The sequence below is a fragment of the Melanerpes formicivorus genome, unplaced genomic scaffold (assembly GCF_026170545.1).
Source record: "Melanerpes formicivorus ecotype bairdi unplaced genomic scaffold, bMelFor1.0.p_v2 SCAF_17, whole genome shotgun sequence".
In the NCBI taxonomy this organism is placed as follows: Eukaryota; Metazoa; Chordata; class Aves; order Piciformes; family Picidae; genus Melanerpes; species Melanerpes formicivorus.
Window position 1 is genome coordinate 7845441 of NW_027142369.1, and position 21268 is coordinate 7866708.

General features: G+C 42.9%; 1 protein-coding gene across 3 annotated transcripts in view; it reads left to right on the top strand.

Moving 5' to 3' along the window:
* Positions 1–4072: 4072 nt before the first annotated feature.
* TUNAR (TCL1 upstream neural differentiation-associated RNA) overlaps positions 4073–21268 on the top strand; it is a 182058-nt gene continuing 164862 nt past the window's right edge. Inside the window, exon 1 of one of the 3 annotated variants that reach the window (XM_068148867.1) lies at positions 4073–4468. The gene's annotated coding sequence lies outside the window, so the exon portion shown is untranslated. Of the gene's footprint in view, positions 4469–10963; positions 10981–21268 lie in introns of those variants that run through there. The other 2 variants (XM_068148860.1, XM_068148861.1) reach the window with 2 other exon arrangements.

Sequence of the window (21268 nt, forward strand, 5' to 3'; positions counted from 1 at the left end):
TTGCTTAGCCTGGAGAAGAGGAGGCTCAGGGGAGACCTTATTGCTCTCTACAACTACCTGAAGGGAGGTTGTAGCCAGGTGGGGCTTGGTCTCTTCTCCCAGGGGGCCAGCACCAGAACACAGTCTCAAGCTGCACCAAGGGAGGTTTAGGCTGGATGTTATGAAGAAGTTCTTCACAGAAAGAGTGATTGGCCATTGGAATGTGCTGCCCAGGGAGGTGGTGGAGTCCCCATCACTGGAGACGTTTAGGAAGAGATTGGATGTCTTGCTTGGTGCCATGGTTCAGTTGATTAGATGGTGTTGGGTGATAGGTTGGACTCGATGATCTCAAAGGTCTTTTCCAACCTGGTTAATTCTATTCCTATTCCTATTCCTATTCCTATTCCTATTCCTATTCCTATTCCTATTCCTATTCCTATTCCTATTCCTATTCCTATTCCTATTCCTATTCCTATTCCTATTCCTATTCCTTTCTAATGGGTTGCATGGCAAGTTTGTTTCTCAGCACTAATGACCTTTTTCTTATCTTAATTTTGTTAGCAAATTTTCAGATGTGCTCAATATTCCCCATTGCTTGTCTGTTCTGAAAAACAAGACATTTATATGCTCTGAAATACCTGAAGAGCTTTTGAGTATCACGACATCAATACTTACTTGTCATGTTTTGACTGAGTTCTGTGATTCCCTTAAAGGGTGCCTATCCTGACGTGTCTCTTAGAAAAAACACATTGTAGTTAGACAGAAAATAGGACTGAAGTAGGTAAGTGGATAAAGGTTTTGTTTTCAACAATTTGCAGGTTTTTGGTTTTTTTTTTTTTTTTCCAAGTATATACCAAACCTCATGGTTTATGCTCAGGCTTTAAATGATTTAAGCTAAAGGAAAAGCAAACCTCTCAGTATTGGCACAGAATTTGTGCTGTTTCACAGACAGGGGAATATCAAAATATTTTCCAGGTCATGTGTAGCTATTCTTACGTGGTTTGTTGGGGTTTTGTTTTTGTTGTTTTAATAAAATTATTCTTTCAGAAGCTTCTGTGTTCTTATGCTAAAATGATCATAAAATGGCTTAGATTGGAAGGAATCTTAGAGATCATCTACTCCACTCTCCCTGCTATGGGTAGGGATGCTTTTGAAACAGACTTGGCTGCTCAAGGCCTCATCCGACCTGTCCTTGAACGTCTCTAGGGAGGAGGCAACCACAACCACCCTGGGCAGCCTATTCCAGAGTCTCACCACCCTTGTACTGAAGAACTTCTTTTGAAGATCCAGTCTAAACCTACTCTCCCTCAGTTTAAAACCATTCCCTCTTGCCCTATCTCTGCATACCCTTATGAAAAGTCCCTCTTCAGCTTTTCTGTAGGAGCTCTTCAGGTATTGGAAGGAAACTATAAGGTACCCCTGAGTCTTTTCTTCTCTAGGTTAAACAACCCCAAGTCTCTCAGTCTGTCTTTCATCGCAGAGGTGTTCCAGCCCTTGGATCATCTTTGTGGCCCTCCTCTGGACTCGCTCCAACAGCTGTGTATCCTTCTTATGATGGGGCCCCCACAACTGGATGCAGTAGTCAAGGTGGGGGCTCAAAACAGTACAGTAAAGGGGGAGAATCACTTCTGACACTCCTCGTGATGCAGCCTAGGATATGACATACCTTCTGGGCAGTGTGAGTGCGCCATGGGCTCATGTCAAGCTTCTCATCAATCTTTACACTCAAGTCTCTTTTTTCAGAGCTACCCTCAACCCACTCTGCATGCAGCCTGTGTTTGTGCCTGGGATGGGTCCAACTGAGATGTAGGGCCCTGCAACAGTAGAATAATATATATCCCCATTGATTTAGGCATGAGAGAAAAGATTCTGATTTATACATTTATTATCTAGTTTTCTTGAACATGCATTGTTTCCCTGGAAGTAATAAGTAGTCCAGGAGGAAAGGTGTTTTTAGTTAGATCATCATACTGTATAGTCCTAAGATGTGGCTGAGAAGAACATACATTGCTGTATATAATTAACAAGCATTCATATCTTCATAGTTTCAAAGACCACTTCTCAACCAGACAGGACACCAGGCTGCTGGCTTATGCTCCCCTCTCAAGAAGAAAGAAAACATTTTGAGGGTGACTTTTGTTCTCAGATGATTTTACTGTTTTGAATCAGACTAAATAGAGATGGAGGGAATCACTAGAAACTTTTTTCTAGCTGTAGAAATTTACACAATAATTCCCAAAGTACCTTGTTTATCTGAAATATGCACAGGCAGGAGGTAGGAGGAATCCAAGGGTCAAGTTCAGCATTAATTTTTGAACAGCTTTGCCAGTTAAGCTAATTCTAACAACAGAGTGACCATGATTTTTTTTTTTTTTTAATATTGTGTTGTCTAGAAGTGGAGAGAAGGTCTTTTACCTCTCACCAGAGGAGTAAAAGAAATAAATCTGAAATTTAAATGGAAGTACTATTCACAGCTACATACAACGGTACAAAAACATGCAAAATACAGAAATCCATAGTCAACCTGAGCCCAGTTCTCCAATCTGGACTTACCATAGAACACCATTAGGCCAAAGCTTTCCACAACCTCCCCCCAAACCAGGCCAAAACCCCAGGCCTCAATGCCCCAAAGCCTACCCTCAAACCGGGCTGTACTGTACAGCCAGAAAATCAGCTTGCCCACACCAGGCCTCACTCCCCTGCAAACCAGGGAGATAAAAGCCCGTGAGTGCTGGGAGAAGAGGGGGAGGAAAAAGGCAGAATTGACTCTGCAGTCACTTTATATAGAAGATAAAGATGCAATATTATGGGATGGAATAGCATAATTTCCAGTGCCATCCCCCTTGGGATAGATGGACTGTCCAGTCTCCCGGGAGGATCTCTCTTTGGTTGGACAGCTGTTCCTTAACTCACAACGTGCATCTATGCTACATGAAAAGCCATGAGACTGCTCCTGCACATATGCTGAGATGCTGGCATGTATGTCTGTGGTTTTGCAGTTAGATGTTATCACTTCTGATGCAAAGCTTGCACAGAGGGCTGGCTTAGCATCTTTTGCAGATGAGCCACTGCAAAATTTTACTTTACATTTAACAATGAATCAAGTCAAAAGGGGCTTTGAATGAACAATGAATTGGAAAACAAATCACTGAATTACACTTTTTTTGCTTGCTGTATAACCACATTCTTCAAAGCTTGAGGGATTTTATGTACAATTTAGCCTCAAAACAGTGAAGTAAGGCCCTTGAAGCTTCATTTTTTTCAGACAAATACAAACTGCAATACAGAGAAGTGATTTGCTACATGCACTATAACAGCTATAGAAAGTATAAAATTTTGGAGACTTTGGTCTTAAACCAATGATCTAACGATTGAAAAGAACATGCTTTACAGGGGAATAGCAAGAAGCATTTTAGAGCTTTCAAACACATGCTACTACAATAGGCATCTTTGAAATACTGCTGGTCATACATGATTTCACTGTTGAATGGCAATAATATGAAATCAAAATTTTTCCCTTCTTATCCACCATTTTTCTTGTCAAAAATCTAAACAGCTCTTCATGTAGATCCAGAGTGAGGGTTTTAATAGTTTTGGTTTGGAGATTTGTTTTTCTTAAAGAAATTTAGGTATTCTCCAAGATGCAGTGCTCTTTGATGACTTCAAAGAGGATGTGCTCCATGTATAATCCTCACAACGCAGAAGAGATCAGCTTTAGGGCTGGTATTCTGGAATGTCTTGTACTGATGATTTAAAAGATATACAGAATCTAGCATTCTTCAGTATTTTGTGTGATGCTCCATGAGAGGCAAGCAATATATGTGAAAGGAAACAGGTGCAAGAATTCTTATGCTGCTTGTAAGTAAAGCAAAAAAAGCAAATAAGACAGCAATTTTATGTGGCTCTAGAGGAAGGTTGCCGAGGGTCTCCTTGGGGAGAAACTCTCGGGGCTGAGCTGCTGGCAGCCGGGCGGCGTGGTCGAAGCTACCCAGGAGATGGTGCTGTTGAACCGGGGAAGCGACACAGCTCTGACCCAGAAGCATCTTTCAATGCGGTCCTCCCTGTTTTCCATCTGTGTTGCATGTTATTCTTTGGGGTTCTCGTTTCCTTATGGGAGAAGAAGGTGTTAGTGTTGAACCTGGAGCATATCCCTGTCTGGTATGTAATGACATTCCCAGACATACAACCCTATGCCCGCGATGGAGATGATTCTAGCGCTTGAAGGCGATGTTTTCTCCTTGGTCTGCGTGGCTGGCGAGATGGTAACGCTGACGCAGGGAGCAGCTTCACAGCTCATTGACCTCACCGGAGCAACTGCCTGAGAAGCACGGTGCCAAAGCCAGGCATTTGGCGGGTGCCCACTCTGTTGCTGCGAGGGGTGGGGAGCTGTGCACCCACTCGCAGGGGCTCCTTGGGGATCTACTGCCTGCCAACTTCCCTCTGCCATCCTCCAAGGCGGCCTATCCCCAAACACACGTGCTTGGGAAAGGTAAGTGCAAGGTGGCTGTGTTGCTCCATAGCAAGGACTCAAGTGGGGCTGAGTGTGGGGTGTAATGCCATTTTGCCTTTGGTGTGCAGCAGGTGTGGGATACATGGAGCAGAGGTACTGCAAGCACCCAATGTAGTGTGTGGCTCTGGGGCACCCTCTCCCATGTTTCAGGGCATCAGACACCCACTGTCATCCTTCATTGGTGGGCCACAGCAGGCATGTGAGTCTGCAGTCAGTTCAGGATGGGAAAATTGGAAGTGGCAAAGGGGGATTTGAGTTTCTTTCAGTCCAAGGTGCCTCAACAGAGCAAGAGGTCAGAATGCTGTGGTGATGTTTTCTGTTGATTCGCTGTTTTATTAGTATCCTCTGGCTGGGTTTAGAGGCTTCAAATGTGGCCAGGAAAGAACATCAGGAGCTGGAATTTGTCATTGGATGTCCTGGCAGTGGCTATAGGAGCACAAAGTCACCAGACTGGGTATTTGGTAGAGTTCAATATGGTGGAGTTCAGTAAAGGCCTTTTCCCTACTTGCAGGAAGGTTTATGTCTCTGAACAATTCTGTATGTGAAACCAGACAGTGACCAGGATTTTGTATGTGACACAAATCAGCAGTTCTAAATCTCCAAGTCTTCTACCTGAGCTCTTTTCTATCTGAATGGGTATTTCCAATATTAGGTCTTTCTAGGTTTAGGCACAGTTACAGAATGCAAGATTACTGCAGGTGTTTGAATGACTTAAAAGGCCTCACTAACTGCAGCCATTGTTCTGCTGCAAAGCCATTTTGAGTTTGTGGCACCCAGCTCTCTGTGGCTGAAGTGAGCATGGCCACTATTGGAGAAGTGGTTGGTGAGAAGAGAGGCATCCATGGGGAGTGTGGTCAAACCACATGTTGTGTGAACCTGCTTCTAGAAAGTCCAGCAGTACAAGGATTTCAGGATCATGTCTGCTGTGCTACATTTATTATCCTCTCTTCCTAAATCATTAACAGTAATTCAGTGCCTAGAGGTAGGCTGATTTTAATATTTTGTTTTTCACCTACTTACAACCAATAAATGATGTAAAACTCAGCTGACACACCGTGGGGGCTTTGACTGCATGAATAATTATTTGGCAGTGCACAAGGAGGGAGCTGGATAGGCAACGATCTGAGGAACTCCGACTTCCAGCAATAGTTTAGTGTGTCAGCGTCAAGAAATCTGAGCAAAATAATGAAGAAGCTTCAAACAGTTTAGTAATGAGCATAACAGAAATAAAGGAGCACAAAGCAAGTCTGTTCAAATACCATTTTTATTTTTTCTGTGGATGTGAGGTTCAGTTCAGCTCACAGCTAAAGAGCTCTCAGGTGTTATGGCTGGATGTTGGTCGAGTCCATGCCTCAGGAACAAGTACTGTGAGCAGGAGGTGGCTTAAGGTACAGGCCGTGACTTTACCTTGATGAGTGTTGTACTGCAAATCTCTGTCTTGGAACCATAAGCTCTTCCTATGCATTAAAGAGGAGTCTTAGCAGGCACCAAACAATAAGTCACATATTTTGCTTTAGGGACTATTTTGTACTGAATTCTTGAATGAAATATGGTGCTGAGGATCAGCACAATGACTCAGATGTAGCAGACCTCTCTCCTCTGAGACCACCAACTAGCAGGCTATCATATCAGACCTCCTTCCATCCCAGAAGCTTTGCAGTTCTTTCTGAGCCAGTAATTTTGCCCAAACAAGTGGGAAAATGTGTGCTCTCTTCTCTCCTGGTGTCTGCTGCCCTGCCTGGTGGTCAGGCACTTCATTTGAGATGGACAGTATGGGCTTAGCCTCCCTCACATGCAGCCTTTCCACTATAATCACTGTGCTGTTTCAGAGAATTAGCTTCCACCAACAGGTTGTTACTGGTATGTATTACACACTCCAGGTTTGCCAGCTACTGCCTATTTTATGACCTTGGTAGGTCTGAAACAGGATGTAGATGCTTTCTTTTTAAAGCCTGGTCCAGAGCCATAAGCAGATATGGAATTTCAGATAAAATTTTCCCTTTTTTAGACACCTGATATTATGATTATTGGTTCTTAATCTTACACAATATGCAGGAAGTAATTCAAGACAAGATTGCACCTGAAACTTCCAACAGACATATGCATGTAATGTGGTCCAGTAGCTTATTGAGAAACAAAGTACAGACAGGGAACTGAAATTTGAACTTCAGAACATCTAGGTTCTGTTCATTTTGAGAGGGTTAATCATGAAAGCTCCCAAGAGAGGATCACAGGAAGCAAATTCCTTAACGACACCATGAATTCTACTTAAGAACAGTAAGAGTCTGGAGGGCATGTATATTGCTAGCAAAAGTAATACTAGGTAAGCAAAGAAGAAAGCAGTAGAACTGAATGGTAGGGCTGGAGATATATTTTTTTTAAATCAAATGGGAATCCTTCCAAATTCGAAAATCTAACATTGTCTTTCCAATACATGGGTTTATTAATCAGCACAAAGACTAGATGAAAGGGGAATTAAATATAGTGGACTGCAAACAGCTAAAGGTATAAAATAAGAATGCTTCAGATTTGTCAGTCAGAAGAGTAAGAATAATTAATTGGTAGTTCAGAAAGTCGATCACTGAAAATTAAAGGCAGAAATTAAGGGACATAAAGGCATTGCTGCGAATCTAAATTATTTCTTTGCAGCATTCTTCAACACAGAGAATATCAGAGCAGTACCTACTGGGACTTGCTCTTTTCTGGTAATCAAGATGTGTCAGAAGAAGAGCTGGAACAAATCGATAATTTAAAAAGCAGCAAATCATCAACTCCAGATGGTACATTGAAAAGTTCTGAAGGAACTTAACATGGAATAGCTGATCTGCAACAAAAATATGCTTTCCCTAATTAAACCCAGCTATTTCATTGGAAAAGTGGAGGGTAACAATTATACTCAAAGTTAAAAATGGGACTGAGATAATTTGAGGTAAAGACATCCTCAAAAGACATTTGAGGATGTCTTTATCCAGACATCCATGTTTTCTAAGCTGGTTGAAAACAATGTTTCAACAACGTTGGGAGTATGGTGCTATGATATGTTCTAAAGAGCACGGTTTCTGCAAAGAAAAAACATGCCTCATCAATAATCTACTGGAACTCCAGCTGGGCCAGTCTTGTCATGGGAGAAGCAGCAACCACTGTTGCTTTGAGGTTTAGTCTAAATAAACTTCAAAGGAACTTTAGCCTATGTAGGATGCTGTGAATTAAAGAGAAGGGATCTTGCTGCATAGCTCTTGGCTGATGTGACCATTTCAGACTTCATGTCCAAAAAGCCCTGATCATCCTTGGCATCTCCATGTTGCATCAGTCCCATGACTTGTTCCTGCTCTGTGGTGATGTTGTCCTACCTTATGACACCAAGCCTTGCTTTCAGCTTCCCTAGAAGGTGGAATTCCAAGAAAGGGATAGGGTGACCCTTCTCCAGCCTCTGAGAAAAGTTAGCCACAGATTGTTTGTGTGTGTCCATTAGGTTTACATGTCCGAAAAGGTGAATATTGTGCAGAAAGATGACATACTGATTTTAAAGTCCTGCAGAGGCTGTAAAGATCATTCTGGGGAACTACAGTAGGACAGAAACTAGGATTTGAGGAGCATCAGTGGCAGTCCTGGTGGGGACATCTTTCTGCAGGTATATGACCAAGATTGCAGCTTTGTGGGAAATGCGTACGTGGGGAAAGAAAAAAAAATTAAGACCCTTCAACTTGTTAGGTAAAGGTAGGGGCTGGCTGGCTGATTCTTCTTTACCACTGTCAGTGTGACTCACCAGAGGTACCTAGAGTTCTATTAAAAAAAGAAAAAAAAAAAGTGTCTTGATTTAGCTATGCAACAGGAGGAATTTGGTACCTCCTGTACCTGTACAGGGAAATAGAAAATGAACATGGCCAAACAATCTAACTTCAGAAGAAGAAAGAAGAGGGAATGTATTAATTCCCCCCTTCCAATGCATGAATTAATTAAATACAGTTTCAGTGTCAACAGTCTCAATGTGTAGCAACATCCCTGTATGTTTGCAGTGAATACTCTGGATGAGCTGAGAGAAAAATGTCATCGTAATCCATGCCCTTATCCTTAAAATTGTTGGGGTTTTTTTCTATCTTAATTTTATGCAAATTGAACAGCAGAACTACTACTTTCTTCTGTCCATTCCTTTATCCTTTGTTCTCGCCTGTTAGACTTCCTCCTCCATTTCTTCTGATATTTCCTTCCATGTATTCTTCCCTCATTCCTAGGATATCCCTGTCCTTGCCTCCCTCTCTCAGGTGTGCTGTTGCTCATCTTCCTCTTTGCCTGCTTCTGTCTCCTCATAACATTGTCAGCTCACAGTTGTACTGACTCTGGTGTCCAGTCACAGTCAATTATACCAGGAAAGCTAATTAGAAGGCATAAAATGCTATGCCTCACTCCTGAGGTCTGTATATCTCAACATTGCAGCGTCCTCTGGTTTATAGTAACATTGAATGACACAAACCAACTGAATAAATAAAAAAATAAAGACTTCTTGAATAATCCTGATGGTTTTCTATTTGCTCTGTTCTGTGTTCATATCAGTAAGTTCCATATACAGCACTTCAAGTCTTTTATTTGGAATGTGGTAGTGAACAGCATCAGCCCACAAGATGCCTGGAGAAATGCCATATTGAAGGATGATAAACTAGACTGCAGATTTTTAGATAGACTGTGTTCCACCCTTTCCTTTGAATTTTCTATGCAGTCACATAAGGGAGGAAAGAATGGTGCAGAGGTGCCCAGGACATTTTAAAATTAGCTAATTTAGATGCAAAATCAGGTTAGCCATGGCTGCATACAGTGGAGCAGGGTTCACCAACAGTCCTGAGGGTCACGCTGCTCAGGTTTTTCAGTCCTCTTTGTAAGAAAAGTCTCCACCTGTTTACGTCGTTGGATGCTGTGGCTCATAGCATCACACAGTAACTCAGCTGCTTGACACGACACTTTGGTGATATGCAAACTTGTGGGGTTTTCCAGATGCAAGATCCACAGTAGAATTGAATTGCTAAAACTTCAAGGTTGATAGGTTTGGGTTTTTCCTTTCCATTTATGAAAATACTTGTAACTGTCAAAGCTCAAGAGAACTAAGACTCCGTAAAGAATTTGACCATTTGCACATCAATGCCATCATCAAATGTTTCTTCAGAACTGGCTTCTGTGTCTTAATCTCAGACCAATATACAGTGATCTTGTTACTTCCATACCAGTAGAATAGCAAGACAGCTCTGACATCTGTTCCTATACTCAAAACTATTTTGGGCTGGATAACACAATAAGATATTGATAATGGTTGCCTAGAGGAATTCTCAAACTCACTTTATTCATCATTAAGACAGAAAACTTTCCTCCTCAGTAGCGTCACTATGGAGTGGGAAAGAGATTATGGGCACAGTCTTGAAGAAAAGGTTTGTGTCAGCTATCAATAACATCTTGTGAATTCCTCTTGACATGAAACTATTGGAGCAGGTCCAGAGGAGGGCCGTGAAGGTGATCAGAGGATTGGAGCACTTCTGCTATGAAGACAGGCTGAGACAGCTGGGGTGGTTCAGCCTGTAGAGGAAAAGAGCTTCAGGGAGACCTTAGAGCAGCCTTGCAGTGTTTGAAGAGTGCCTACAGGATAGCTGGAGAGAGACCTTTTACAAATGCATGTAGTGATAGGGTGAGGTGTAATGGCTTCAGACTGGAAGAGATAGATTTAGATTAGGCATTATGAAGAGATTCTTCGCCACAAGAGTGGTGAGGCACTGGAAAAGCTTGCCCAGAGAAGTTGTGGAGGTTCCAAACCTGGAAGTGTTCAAAGCCAGGCTGATGGTGCCTTGAGCATTCTGGTCTAGCAGGAGGTGTCCCTGCCCATGGCAGGGAAGTTGGAACTAAATGATCTTTAAGGTTCCTTCCAACTCAAACCATTCTATGATTCTAAGATGTCCAAGTTGTGAATGTTTGGCTGGACTCCAGCTATCCGAAAAATGTAGATATGTTTCCTGATCATCTTGCCAGAATAAGTTCAGCATAAAACAGTGCAGTCCCAAACAGGACACTGCAAGTGAGCCCCCTTCTTGACACTTAATTTTTTTGCTGCATATCATAAAGAGTGCATGATGGAGCTCTACAACATCTCTGCTATAGGGTACTGGGATCTGGTATCCCGAGAGGATGACAGGACTGTATCAGTTTGAATTTTATTAGGTAGGCAAATATTTGTTTCACAGTATCTGCAGTTGGATTAATACTTCATTCTGTTCACTGCCCTGCTTTGGCTGGAATTTCAATTGCTGAAGCCAATTTGATCTTTGTAATTTTGCCTTCTGGTTTTTATCCTTCTGCTTTCATTTGACCACACTATGTTGCCATCTTGCTTTTTCAGTCTGGATGCTCCAGTTAGATCTTCTGAAAACAAGTTTACTCTTCAGATACCCAGAAAGTCCTGGAGACTGGTTTCTGGGGACTTACTTGACATTGAGCTCACATCCTGAAGGACAGAGGTACAGAACTATAATTGGTTTCTTAGAGTTGATTTCCTCCTCATATTAGTTTACCACAGGTGAGCGTATTACTTAACATTAGATTGGCTCATGAGATTGAAGAGCCTTTACTTGCACTCATATTTTAAATGTCTCCTACCATTCCTTTAAAAACCAGGCAGTTAAATGATAATAAGTTTGAACCGAAAGTGCCTATTTTCTTTACCACACTGAGATGTAGATGAAAGCATCCGAAGTTTGGTATAGCTGTTAAATGGTTCACTTTTTTTCTTCAGAACACACTGCTGCTGTTGTTGATATGCCTCACTGGAGCTCGACAAATGTGTATTACTTTTATTACCATGGTAATACAAGCCTGTGCACTTTCTGATGAAATTCAAAGAGGTAATTTTGCTCTCTTCTGCATGTAATTGGGACAGAGCACAGAGTTCAATATGAGACCTCTATCTCTTACAGCAGTCGTGGTCATGATGCCCGAGCAGGAAGCGTGAGACTCTTTAAGCTTTGTTACTGCCTCTACTGGAGATGCTGCCTCCAGGCCTCAGGTTCTGTTTCCTGTTACATCAATGACTTAGCTTTTTTTTTTTTTTTTTTTTCTCTTTTTTTTAAAACTGATTAATCCACTGAGCAGGGTTTGTCCTTGAGCTTGTTTCTGCAGTGCCAGTGACAAGTGACCAGTGGTGCTAGATGTGTTTGTGCTATCTCTGCATCCTCCTCAGCAAAATAGTGTGTATGTGGTGGGATACACAGGATAAAATGCACTTTACTGTGTTTCTCCTCTGTCACAACTGACATATAAAACCAAGGCAGTTTTTAGCATGAGACTTAGGCAAAACCTGGCATCTGCATGGAGGTGTTTACCTGTGAAATGGCTGTCTGTGCTCTGATCATAGTCAATGATGGTCAGTTATTACAGCCACAGGGGTCCAGAGAGGTGTGCAAGCACCAGAAGCTCAATTAAATTGCTTAAATTTAGATGGCTGGTGTCATATGAGATGCCCTGAAGTAACTGGAACATCTAGAGTTTGGCAGCTGTAGGCCACATCAGGCATCTCTAGCTGTCAGTTTATGCAACCAAACCTAGCTGTCTGCTTGAGGATAGGCTGAATTTTCTCAAGAGTTTGCTTACTGTATTGGCAAAATCTCCCAGCAGCTGCAAGCACACACACACATCACTTGCATCTACATGCAAGTGGCAAGAGGCATCTGCACCTCCAACTGAATGCAGTCCCTTGTGGCTGAAGATATAGGTCTGGCACATGGAGACATTTAAATATCTAGGTAAGCAGCTCCAGAGGGTAAAAAAAAATCAGCCTATTTTTAATACCTATTACAACATGAAATGAATTGCCCTCTGAAAGTGCCTTTCATCAAACTGACTACAGAGAGAAACTAGGTATACTTGCCATTTAACTTCCAGGTTAAGAAAGTGAAAAGCATCCCAGCTTTACTGCAGATGTAATCCTTTTAACTCCACTGACCCAGAAACAGCTTTCTTCAAGTACCCACAGGAAAGGCCATACAGGAGACCTGTTAATGATATTCCCAACCTCAGAAGCATCTTGAATATTCCTGAACTTTGCAAAAACAGAATTAACTTATAGTTGGAATTGGGCTAAGAATAAGCAAAAAGCTTACTTTTTTGCTCTTCTCCAGATAAATATTTACACCTTTGAAGTTCCCTGAAATCTGTGGAAGTGTGAATATTTTCTCTCTCTGTTTCCCTGGAGAATTTCAATCTTCATCACTTGAGTGGTGATTTCTTATGTCCTCCCATTTTCCTCCCTTTTGAAAGATGAAAACCTCCACAATTTCAGTAAGATTGGCCTGGGAGACATACAAATCATGATAGCTGCTGTGGGATTGATGGGGGAAGTTTCATGTGGGAGTAATGACATTTTCAAATTAAGTCTGGCTGACCAAGCTGCTCTTTATAGATGTATCTAATTTAGACTCTTAAGCGAATTATATGGTCAAAGTTTTAAAAGGAGGTGGGAGGGTTAAAACTGGGGCAACAGAAAAAGTGCAGCAACAATGAGAGTCTGAAAAATGCCATAGGGACTATATAAATCCACAATTCCCTGATCATCTTGGAGACATGAGGAAGCAGAATTCATTGCAGAGCAGCAAAAGGTAAATCTTCAGTGGGTGTAGACTCAATTAACACCAATGGGATTAATTTTACTTACATTAGTGAGAATCCAACTCTCACTAGTGTGGGATCCAACTCTCACTAGTGTGGGCTGATGGCTCTGGTGAGAAGGTGATTGCATCAACTTGATCATTAAACAATATTATTTCACCTCTGTAATTGCCCAGAATGTAATATTCTTCAGTTGCTTTGATTGGTTTAGCTTTTTTTTCCTGTATATAAATGGTGAGAATGACTGGAGCTTTAAACAGAGCCTGCTTATTTGTTCCAAATTTACATAGACAGAAAACATATTTATCAAATAGAGTGCACAGAGATGAAAAAGCCAAGCAGACCTTGACAACTATCAGTTTATACATGGCCACTATTCCATGCTTAGATCCATGCAACAACAGGATATGGAAACAGCAGTAGCAGGGGATTTGCGCAGGAGCTCACTGGAAAAAGCAAGAACAAAGTGGTGTGCCTCTACACCACAAAGACAAGGCCCTCTTTAGCTGTCAGTTAGGCAGTCCTGACTTTCCTCTCTATATATTAGCTCTTGCAGACAAGAGTGCTGAATAAAGCTATACTCAAGATTTGCTCTGTGCAAATAAATGGTAGCACCATCACAATTTGATGGTCTGGAGATCAGTTATGTTGATAGGATATGATTGCAACATAAGGCCATAAGTGAACTTCAATCATCTGAGACCACTAAGCGACTGAACTGAGGTCCAGTTAAGGAATACTCTCCTGCCAGATGCCATGTGCTGTTGAAAAGTAACAGCACACTGTGGTCAGCCAGATATGGTGACAGGTCCAGCTGTGTTCCCTGGCTCTCACTTATGGACATGACCTTGGAGCTTGGAATACAGCAGAGGTTATTGTGCTGGATGAATGTCTCTCATTGTTTTCCCAGAGGAAAACTGCTGAAAGTAAATGCACAGAGAGAAAGTGAGTGGGATAATTTTGGCTTCCTGAAGTGGAAGATAACATAACAGGTTTGTGCAGTATATATGAAAACACGATTCTTCTAATGAATCTGTACCAATCATTTATCTTCTCCCCTTCCACATCTGTGGCTCTCTCTGCTCAGCTGTCTGTATATCTTTCTTGCTTTGAAGCAACACCAAAATCTCTCACTCACAAATTTCTGGGAAGAATTGGATTAAAATAGATTGGAGATGAAGCACCTCTGCCTGCACATCAATTTCACTGCTTCTTGTATCCTTTGAGTTGATTTTTACCATTTCTTTGCTCCTCCAGATGCTGTCACAGCTTGGATATGTCAGCACAAAGCTTAGGCAACCTCTTCAATCAGTCATTCTGCCTCAGCAGAGTAGGTACCTTAGCAGGTGTTATTTGCTGGAAGGAGAGATTTCACTTGGGTTAGGCTCATAGTTGATGTTGGCAGTGGAATGGGAGGAAAATCATGGTCCTGTGCACACTGAAGGTGGCTAGCTCAGTGACTAGAAATTATTATCCCTTTTGGGAACAATACATCTGGCAAGTGAACCCACCTTCACTCTCAGTTTGGATCATGAAAGGAAAATAAAATCTCTTGTATAGAAGACACCGCTTATACTTCACTTATGTAAGTCACAGCTATGGATTCTGGGCTCTCACAGAATGCTTCATTTTTACTGTACTTTTCCAGCTCATTTGATACAGTTATGTGGTTGGGTGAAGGTTTTTTGGGTTTCTTTTAATTTATTTTTTTTATAAGATGTTTTAATTGCACAGGATCACAGGATGTTAGAGGTTGGAAGGGACCTCTGGAGATCATCTAGACCAACCCCGCTGTCAGAGCAGGACCATAGAATCTATCACAGGTCACACAGGTCACACAGGAACACATCCAGATGTGTCTTGAAAGTCTCCAGAGGAGACTCCACAATCTCTTTGGGGAGCCTGTTCCAGTGCTCTGTGAAGTATACTAAAGAAGTTCTTCCTCATATTGAGATGGAACTTCCTGCCCTGTAGTTTACATCCATTGCCCCTTGTCTATCACAGGGCACAAGTGAGAAGAGGCTGTTCCTTCCTTCTTGACACCCAGCCCTCATATATTTATATATATTCAATAGATCCCAGACTATAAAGCCCCAGGTTTCTCAGCATCTTCTCATAGGGCATGTGCTCCAGTAACTTAATCACCCTTGTAACCCTCTGTTGGACTCTCTCAAGTAGACCTCTGTCCCTCTTGAACTGGGGAGCCCAAAACTGGATGTGATATTCCATGTGGGGCCTCACTAGGGCAGAGTGGAGGGGGAAGAGAACCTCCCTTGATCTGCTGGATACACTCTTAATGCACCCCAGGATCCCATTGGCTGCCTTGGCCACAAGGGCACATTGCTGTCCCATGGGTAACTTGTTGTCCACCAGGACTCCCAGGTCTTTCCCCAGGGGGCTGCTTTCTAGCAGATCACCTCCTAACCTTTACTGGTGCAGTTTATTATTCCTTCCCAGGTGCAGAATTCTGCACTTATCCTTGTTGAACCTCATTAGGTTCCTCTTTGCCCAGCTCTCCAGTCTATCCAGGTCTTGCTGAATGGCTGCACAGCCCTCAGGCATATCAGCCAAGCCTCCTGGTTTGGCATCGTCAGCAAACTTGCTGAGCAGACACTCTGTCCCCTCATCAGTGTCATTGATGAAGTTGTTGAACGGGGCTGGACCCAGCACTGATCCCTAGGGGTCTCCACTACTTACACATCTCAGGCTGGACTTGGCACCTTTGATTACCACTCTTTGCACTCTGTTGTGTAACCAGTTCCTAATCTGTCTCACTGTCTGTTCTTCTATCCCACACTTCCTGAACTTGCTCATAAGGATGTTATGGGTGACAATGTCAAAAGCCTTGCTGAGGTCAAGGCAGGCTACATCCACTGGTCTCATCTCTGCTTTCCATTATAGCAACCGAGCACTTTTCAAGCAAGCAACAAGTAGCACAACTAACAACCATGTAGCCCTTATTCTTTCTTCCCAGCAATTTTGGTGAGAACAGCCAAGGTGTGGCCATACAGGCCAAGGGCTTATAAAAGTGCTTGATATATTTGAGGACACATGCAAAATTTGATATAAATTATGTTGCTTCGGGAATTTGTACACTCTTGGCTGGCCCAAGTTTATCAAATGTGAGGTGAAGGTTCAGCATCTTTTCCATTCCCCAAAGCCACAAGGTGGTTAGCCACAGAAGCCAGTGTCCAAGAATGGAGTGATCAGATCAGATACAAAGTCTTAAAACACTTGAAGTAAAATTTAAAAATCAGGAATTTATGGTGTTTTGCAACCACAGTGGGATTGAACAGGTAAGTAAAACCTGGATTTGGGATTGGGTAGGTGATGAAGTTAGGAAACTTGGCAGGCATTTTTTCTGACCAATTTTTAGGAGCCTAAGAAGTATATGCAGTACCATGTGCAGTGTAAGCAAGTATGACTTTTCAGTCTACTCTCCTTTGCATGCATGTTTTCATATGTATTTGCTGATAATCTCTTAGCAACAGGCTATCTGGATGGATTTGGGAGGTTTTAGGTTATTGTAAGGCTGGAAATGTCATTCAGGCAGGGCCTTTTGTACTAGTTAGAGATGTCTGTTTCCAGTGTCTAGAAAGTCAAGACAGACAAAATGTTACCTTTCTGACTCTCATGCACACATTTTCTGACCACAGGCATGAGGTTATGTAGCATTGCTTTAGTCTGAAGGAACTCTTTCACCTGCAAAAGGTGAGCAGAATTGGGAGCTTCTTTTCTCAACAACCCATGATTGAGTACTGTTACTGTTTAATACTTGTATCGAATCTCAGATAATTGCCAAAGTGCTGAACTGCTGTCTCAACTTATCCACAAGCAATTAATAATATTGATCATCCGACACCGACCTTGAGAGTTAATAACTGGTTTTTCCCTTAGTTTCCCTTGATGAATGATGCTTTCTACATGCCAACTTTTAATTTTGTCAGGCTGGCAGATCAGAGGGTCTGATCCTACAGACATTGAAGTGCAAGCAGCACTTCCTGCAATGGCTGCTTCTTTGGGATCGATAGGATTATTATGTCTAGGCTGAGAGAAAAAAGTACTTTTTATTACAGGATTTGGCCTGAGGTTAAGTCTATAGAAATGTTTGCATATTAATCAAATTACTTGAAATCTGGGTAGGACACGTACATAAAGATTTGGGGCTCCAAAATCTGCATCTTATTTTCTCCATCAAACAGTAAAGATTTATTTTTCTTTTTTGGTGTATTTTTTCCTGATGTTTTAGTACCCTGGATAAGGCACAACATAGAGACAATGTTGGAACAAATTGTCTTGTCTCATTTGAACGGATTTTTAGAAGTCTTTTTGCTCTAGGTTGTCTGAACAACATCTTTTTCCCAACTGGCTTTGAACAAACTGAAGAATTCACTTATAGTTACCTTTTATCAGTTACAGGCTGCCCTCCTAGTGTAATCCTCATCTTATTAGTTTTATCTTAGAATGAATCACCTGCTCTTGTTTTGTATGACATTTTTCTCTTAAATTCCTATTACACTACATACACCTGTGCACATTCCTCTAATAAGGTACTTTCTCTTGACATACCTAAGGGAAGGATCAGAACTACTGCAGGGCTGGAAGCTGAGAATTTAGGAAATAGGGTTCTGTCAACCCTATTTTATTCTCTGCTGCAGAGACAACTAAACAGATCTGGAATGTCTGAAGTGGCACTATCAACCTTGAGCTTGGCATTACAGAGAAAAGCTTTGCAGAGCTTGTGTTATCCAAGAGACACATAGTGAGGGATTTTTGGGGTAGAAATATGCCTCTTCCCATCAGTTTTCTCACATCAGTACTAATGCCCATTGGCAAAGAAGTGTGTGGGAATGATGTGCTGATAATCTCACTGCTCCTTTTGCAGAGTAAATGGAGCATGTTGTCTGTTGTCCCATAACAGCAACCACCCAGCACTTCTTTAGCAGTGACTTTTCTCCCCCATAAACACATATGAATTCCCCCTTTCTTTGGATAGCTGGCATCATCTGAAGACGCCTTAGCTTTGACAAAAGCATCTTGACAAATTATTTAAACACTACCTCTTCCCTGTCTTTGTACTCGTTTATTCCATCCCCACTACATTCTCAGCTAAAGAAGATTATTGCAAAATCCATTTAAAAAGCACAGCAGTTTTATACTGAAAGATATCTAGAGGGCAGCAAATCCAGAGGGAAATCTCATCCTTCAGTGCAAATGAAACCTCTTTTATTTCATTTCTGAAAAATCAGTCACAGAGTTACATAAAGCTTTTTTCTTTTTTTCCTTTGTCCCCCTCTACATAAAGCAACAACAAGACATCTCTATAAGGTTGAGATATAATCTTACCTGGGAGCAATTTTTTAATTTGATTAAAGCTTACTGTAGTGGGCAAAGATTCTGAAGTTCAGGTGTGAGTTATAAAGAAACTACTCGTCCATCCATAATCCCATCTGAAAGCAAATGTATTTTTAGCATACTTCTGTGTGATGTGCCATGCTCCCGAGTTATTTGTGCAGAACTGCAGTTGAGGTGGGGGACTTATTTAACTGAATATCATGATTGTGCTACTGATTGCAGTTCTGTTACTCTTCACGTTGGTTTGAAATCACAGTGGGCCAAATAGTAACTGGGACACAATTAACTTTTTGCAATGGAAAACAAGGCTTCTGTGACAGCCTGTTACATGTCACAGAACAAAAAAATGCAGACAAAGGGTATACCTGCTCTCAGCCCCTTCTCACTGTCACTTACAGGTCTCTGAGGTATTTCACAAAGAATTGTGCAGTGCCCAGCTCCAAAATGCTGCCTTTTAGAGGATATCTTTGAGGAATCTCTTGAAGGTTGAAGTTCCCTGTAGGAAACATTGAAGTCAACTTATAACAGCTTGCTCCTTCAACTTGAGTTTTATTCCAAAGCAATGGAAAAGCTAAAAAACTTAACCCCAAAACCTAGAGCTTATTGCCTGAAAGACCTCTCCCCCTACTCTGCTCTGGTGAGACCCCATCTGGAGTACTATGTCCATTTCTGGAACCCCTATTACAGGAATGATCTGGAGGTGCTGGAAAGTGTCCAGAGAAGGGCCATGAGGATGATCAGAGGGCTGGAGCTGCTCTCCTCTGAGAACAGACTGAGGGAGTTGGGGCTGTTCAGTCTGGAGAAGAGAAAGCTCGAAGGAGACCTAATTGTGGCCTTCCAGTATCTGAAGGGGGCCTACAAGAAAGCTAGGGAGGGACTTTTTAGGGTGTCAGGTAATGATAGGACAAGGGAGAATGGAAAAAAATAGAAATGGGGAGACTCAGATTGGGTATTAGAAAGAAGCTCTTCCCCATGAGGGTGATGAGACACTGGAACAGGTTGCCCAGGGAGGTGGTAGAAGCCCCATCCCTGGAGGTTTTTAAGGCCAGGCTGAATGTGGCTCTGAGCAACCTGATCTAGTGTGAGGTGTCTCTGCATATGGCAGGGGAGTTGGAAATGGGTGGTCCTTGAGCTCCCTTCCAACCCTAACAATTCCATGATTCTATAAGTCTCCCTCCTTTCCTTCCACAGGCAAAACCTGCATCCCAGGTCTCTAATAAAAAATGAACTTTGGTAAGTGCATGTGCACTGCACCAGGAACAGTGTGGCCAGCAAGAGCAGGGAAGTCATTCTGCCCCTGTACTCAGCACTGGTTAGGCCACACCTCGAGTACTGTGTCCAGTTTATTAGAATAAACCTTTATTAGAATAAACCAAACCAGGTTGGAAGAGACCTTCAAGATCATCGTGTCCAACCCATCAACCAATCCAACCCACCCAAACAGCTAACCCATGGCACCAAGCACCCCGTCAAGTCTCCTTCTGAACACCTTCAATGACGGCGACTCCACCACCTCCCCGGGCAACCCATTCCATAGCGCAATCACTCTTTCTGTATAGAACTTCTTCCTAACATCCAACCTGAACCTCCCCTGGCGCAGCTTGAGACTGTGTCCTCTTGTTCTGGTACTGGGTGCCTGGGAGAAGAGACCATCATCAGCCTGTCTACAACCTCCCTTCAGGTAGTTGTAGAGAGTGATAAGGTCACCCCTAAGTCTCCTCTTCTCCAGGCTAAGCAGCCCCAGCTCCCTCAGTCTCTCCTCATAGGGCTTGTGTTCCAAACCCCTCACCAACTTTGTTGCTCTTCTCTGGACTCGTTCCAGCAAGTCAACATCCTTCCTAAACTGAGGGGCCCAGAACTGGACACAGTACTCGAGGTGTGGCCTAACCAGTGCTGAGTACAGGGGCAGAATGACCTCCCTGCTCCTGCTGGCCACACTGTTCCTGATGCAGGCCAGGATGCCATTGGCCCTCTTGGCTGCCTGGGCACACTGCAGGCTCATGTTAAGCCTACCATCAACCAGCACCCCCAGATCCCTCTCTGCCTGGCTGCTCTCTAGCCACTCTGACCCCAGCCTGTAGCACTGCATGGGGTTGTTGTGGCCAATGTGCAGAACCCGGCATTTGGATGTGTTAAATCTCATGCCGTTGGATTCTGCCCATCTGTCCAGCCTGTCCAGGTCTCTCTGCAGAGCCTCTCTACCCTCCAGCAGATCAACTCTTGCCCCCAGCTTGGTGTCGTCAGCAAATTTACTGATGATGGACTCAATGCCCTCATCCAGATCATCAATAAAGATGTTAAAGAGCACAGGGCCCAGCACTGATCCTTGGGGCACACCACTAGTGACTGGTTGCCAGCTGGATGTGGCACCATTCACCACCACTCTCTGGGCTCGGCCCTCCAGCCAGTTCCTAACCCATCGCAGTGTGCTCCCGTCCAAGCCATGGGCTGACAGCTTGGCCAGCAGTTTGCTATGGGGGACGGTGTCAAAGGCCTTGCTGAGGTCCAGGTAGACTACATCCACAGGCCTCCCCACATCCACCAGGCGGGTCACCTGATCATAGAAGGAGATCAGGTTGGTCAGGCAGGACCTGCCCTTCCTAAATCCATGCTGGCTGGGCTGATCCCTTGGCCATCCTGTAAGTGTTGTGTTATTGAACTCAGGATGACCTGTTCCATGATCTTGCCTGGCACTGAGGTCAGGCTGACAGGCCTGTAATTCCCTGGCTCATCCAACCGGCCCTTCTTATGGATGGGCACCACATTGGCCAGCTTCCAGTCCTCTGGGAC